Raw genomic sequence first — 5106 nt, 5'->3', positions numbered from 1 at the left:
TAGCTAATTAAGAAATGGAAAGCTCAAGGGGAAAGTCATCACCTGTATGGTAGTGTTCTCGAACTTGGCCCGAGCCTTCTTGTGGTTCAGGGTTACTCGAAGAATTTCCTAAAAATAACAATTTACGTATGTCAGGTGTTTCTACGACTTTGTACAAGGTTCGAAGGAATTCATCATCAAGGCCTTATAGGCTTTGCATTAGCCCCAGCTTATTCACCTAAGTAGGGTAGCCCAACTGGTCTCACCACTGTAGGCTGAATTGAGCTCGATTTGGCCCTAGGTGCTGGGTCCAAATTTGACCCAAATGGGACTGGCCTATACATCATGGTCGGTGAGCGGTGTACATATTCTACAGGCCAGTGGGCTCATCATGATGTTTTAATTTCCATTCAAGCCGCTCATAAGGTCTCAGGGACCTGGATGAGGGAAAATTTAATTACCATATTGCTCCCAAGACTTTTGTGGCATGGTTGGTTTCAATACTGGCGTCTTTGATTTCCACTAATTACTGCATTGTGGCCCTCCTCATAGATCTGTCTTATTTTGTCTCAAGCCTTCACCAGATGGGATGGACGGTTTGGATTACTGCACACGCACTAGCGTGTGGTCAATTGTTCGGCTACTCGGGCGGTGTGGATCACAACATAGACGTCATGGCGAGGCCCACGGAACTAGCTGAGGTCATTAGCTGGCGGAGTAGCTGGCCCATCGTCCATGTAGACGGTCTGGATTCCATGTAAGTGTCAGGTGGGTCCCACATGGGGCCACCACACGCACCTAATATGCATGCATCTAAGATATATATATTAAAATATTATATCATGCATCTGATATTTAAATAATATATCTATATATAGAGAAGCATGCCATCAGCGTGGGTCCCACATGGGCTCACCTCGTATATCAAGTATATATAATATTATATCATCCTCACATGTGCCATATATGTATATTTACATATTACAGTTCACATGCATCTTATATATATTTAAATAGGGTGCATCTCATGCATCCTACATGTATTCAAATATTATTTCAACGTGGGTCCCACATGGGTTCTACTTCATATGTATGGTACTTTACATGCACACTGCCTCAAGCCATCTCTTGCCAATAACAATTTTTATTAACGTGCAGCCACTCGTCCTGCACTAGACGATTTGGGAACGTCCATTGGTGGACGGACTAGGTGTAAGATGTCTAGGTGGCCTACTGTGATCATCTGATGGTGCGGCCCGCCCAGGTGAAGTTTGACATGGATGGACGGTCCTGGATGCATTCCACATATACCATCCTATTCATATGTCAGAGGTGGGTTTACATGTGTAGGACCCATCAGTTAAAAGCATTCACAGAGACATTTATATACTATAATATAATATTTCTTAAAGTTTCACATGTACGTGTTGTGTACATGCATATATGTAATATATATATATTTTCTTCAAAACGTCCAGTGGCCTGGCGTCCCTTACTGGACGGCCTGAATGAGCCACGCCTACAAGGTGGGGTGGCCCACCAACTCTTGTTATGTGGGGCCCACTTGCTGATGCAGGGTGCGGTCACCTGCACGTGAGCAAGGCCCCAGAACCAATGTAGCTCCTTAGTCTTTGGTGAGGCCCACCTGCATTTGGCAAGGCCCACACGCAGTTTGGTGAGGCCCAAAGCCTATTTTCTACTTCTTCTTCCAACGTGCTTAGGCTGTTTTTAGCTGTCCCTTAGGCTGAGTTTTCAGATGGTTTCATGCTGCATGATCAGCAGTTCAACTTCCTATTAGGCCTGGTTTACGAGCCATCCTAAGGCCTATTTTTCGGCCGTCTTTTAGCCGTTGCATGGCCTGATTATGGGCTGGTTCTCAGCTCATCCCACGACCCAAAGCATGGTCGGTTCTGGCCCTGTTTCAGCCTGATGAACGGCCCTGATGGAGGTTTGATCTCAGTCCAAATGTTGCCCATCCCAGGGCCATTTTCAGGTCGTCTTTAGGGTCCATCAGAGGCTTTTTCTCAGCCTATCTTCATAACGGGAAATAACTGTTTTCAGCCACAAGCAGAGCCTATTTTAGGAGGCTGAACGCGGTGTGGGCAAGGTGGGGTGGAGCTTCGTTTTGGGCTCATTTTAGAGTTTCCAAAAGGGTGGAGGAAAGGTTTTTACCTGGCTTCTTCGGGCCTGACCCAGCTAGATCAGTCACGCACCCAACCACCACTCACACTCTCACCCTCTCTTGTTTCTTCTTCCTCTCTTTTTCTTGCTTAAGTGGTGCTGCTATGGCCTCACACTGACTCAGCTCGGTCCGGCTTATATGGACTGAGTGGGGACAGTGCAAGCCAAGCTCACCTATCGCTCACCTCCCTTCTCTTTCAGTTTTCTCTCAACTCTTTCTTTCATCCTTTCTTGGATGTGGATTCTGAGGGCACTAACGTCTCCTTTTATAGGCAAGGAGATGGAGATCCAAAGGCTGAGATTGATTCTGCCCATCCCCAAGCGACAGCCGCCGGTGCCAGACGTAGCTTTCTAGAAATGGAAAGTTCTGTTTCCACTTTCTATCCATGTCAGGGAGTTTATGGCTCGAGAGAGAAAATTCTCTTTGGTTGGCGGTGTAGGTCGGTGATTCCTTGGGTAAAACGACGCCGCCTTGCCCTTCACACCAACAATCCGTCCGTCCTTTAAAGACTCAGCTGTGTGTGCTAAAAATGGACAGCTCAAAGCTATTCCCTTCGTTCCTCTGCAGGGGCCCTTATCCTATTATAGTTTTGTTGGGGTGGATCCCACCAACAAAATGAACGGTTCGGATTACTCGGAAAGTGGCCATGGTGGCCCACTTTGAAGTTTGAAGATAATTATTTTTTTTAAACTATACGTCGGCGGGAGATGTGTTTTAAGAAATTGTATTTGAGTTCGGTCCGACATTGTTTGACCGCAGGGAGTTGTTCAATGCACATCGTGCATTAGAGCTTGGGGTGTACGTGCACCTGGCTTTGGGGCACATCACGGCATTCGGTGTCTGATCTGCTCCGATCAATTGTCTTGGGGTCCAGTCTTAAAGGTCCTAGCCAGGTTTGGGGCGGAGCCGAGGCCCAGGCGGGATGTATTATTACATTCGGGGCCTTCCTTTGTCCTTATGGCGCGTTCCACTGGTCAGATGGGCACGAGGTCTCGCCTCAACGGTGAAATAGATATTTGAGGAGTTCTGAGTGCCTAGTTGGCCATAATTTATCGTGTCAAGGTGTATGGTGTCATTGTGTCTTAGAAATTTTGTTCATAACCTTGCTTTAATCTAAGGATTTTCTGAGTTTTACCTTTCGGGTTGGTGTTGTGTTCGACTTGGTTCATTTGGATCATGGTGGCCGACTTTTATCGTCGAATGGGAGCTCCAACCTACATGTGTAGAGTTTAAGTTTTAATCATCTTTAATCCCTATAACCGGGTTCATCAGGGGTAACACCCGAGTACCAAAGGTACGGGGTGTTACAATCACCCTTCCGATAAGAGAGGTTTGAATCGATAAGCTTGATAATTGTATAATAGAAGACTACAAACTAAACTCAAAGTCATACTCTATTATATTGTTGAGGGTCAAATATTGCATATTGGACCCCATCTATTACTTGGTTTTATGAACATGATAATGCTTCATGTTTTATTTTAATCATATTTTTGTTACAAGGTGAATTTAAGAGCTTGGATTGAAAAGAATGCTAAAAGCATAAATTTAATGCTTAAGAATCATCAAGTAAAGAATGGATCTTTGGAGACTAAGATGGAAGATTTCAAGACCCCAAGATTCAAAAAAATCAAGTGGAAAAGGAAGGAAGTGGAGAAAGTAGTGTAGAAATTGATGAAAAAATTCACAAGATTTGAGCTTAGATGTCATTGAAGGCCTTAGATGACATCGAAGGCTGGTCGATGACATCGAAGAATTAGAGAAAAATCGAGTTGGTTGTTGGACATATTGGGTGCACTTTTCGATCCATCGAAGGCAGTTTAATGACATCAAAACCAGTCTGTCGATGACATCAAAGGATGTTTGATGACATCGAAGAATTATAGGAAAAACACGTTTAGTCGCTGGACAAATTGGATACATTATCCAATGACATTGAAGGTTATTCGATGACATCGAATCCAGTCTATCAATGACATCGAAGGATGTTCAATGACATCAAACCGGTTACATAGAGTGCGTAAATTTGATCCGGTTTTGCGATTTTGTGGAACTTTGCTTATAAATAGGTGTTCATAGGCACTTTTTGGGATATCTAGGATTTACGGAGTGGAGCAAAAGCGTGGAGAAGTCATCATCAAGAGTTTTTCTTCCCATAGTTGTTTTTATGCTTTTCTTAAGAGATTTTAGTTCAATCATGTCTATGGTTGGCTAAACCTCTCAGCTAGGGCTAAGAGGTGAAGCTTGTAGCGTGATGGGATGTTTTCTATTACTTTAATTCATATTTAAGTTGAACTATCTTTGATTATAGTTTGATTATAAAGAAATACTTTTAGTTTTTAATGGTTTGTTGTGACTCAAATTACAATGGATCTGCGATAGCTTTGAGTATGTCCTTTTTACGTATTCAGATTGTGAAATTAGGAAATCCCATTATTCACCATCGTCCCATGGGCATGGTTGGGTGATGGAATCCTACCTAATTTCTCAATTCTCTTACGATTGGTTGTGGGATTAGTAAATCTTGTTGTTTGCCTTGTCTCCTGGGCATGGTTTTGTGATGGAATCACTTCTAGTTCTCACACCTGTCATCCATTGAGAATTAGGTCAAATGTAGTTCAAATTTGGTTTTACTGAGATATCTTCCAACTAGATAAGATGAGACTCTGATTCCAGTTGTGTCCTTGAATCAAGCATAAATCTCCCTTATCTCTACAAGTGGATTCTTGGAAATCCTAGTTCCCACCTTTGAATTTCTTAAGCTTTTCATTTTAAATCTCTCACAATTACTCTTCAAATATTCTAGATTTAGGTTTTCATCTTCTTCTAGTTCTAGTTCTAGTTACTTTCAGAAGGCACACAGGTTCAATCCCTGTCGATTCGACCTCGGTCTCACCGAGATTATTGCTACATCACGACCATATACTTGGGGTTGTGAAAAAGTT

Source organism: Magnolia sinica, chromosome 7 (assembly GCF_029962835.1).
Source record: "Magnolia sinica isolate HGM2019 chromosome 7, MsV1, whole genome shotgun sequence".
NCBI classification, from domain to species: domain Eukaryota; kingdom Viridiplantae; phylum Streptophyta; class Magnoliopsida; order Magnoliales; family Magnoliaceae; genus Magnolia; species Magnolia sinica.
This window is presented reverse-complemented; position numbering follows the sequence as displayed.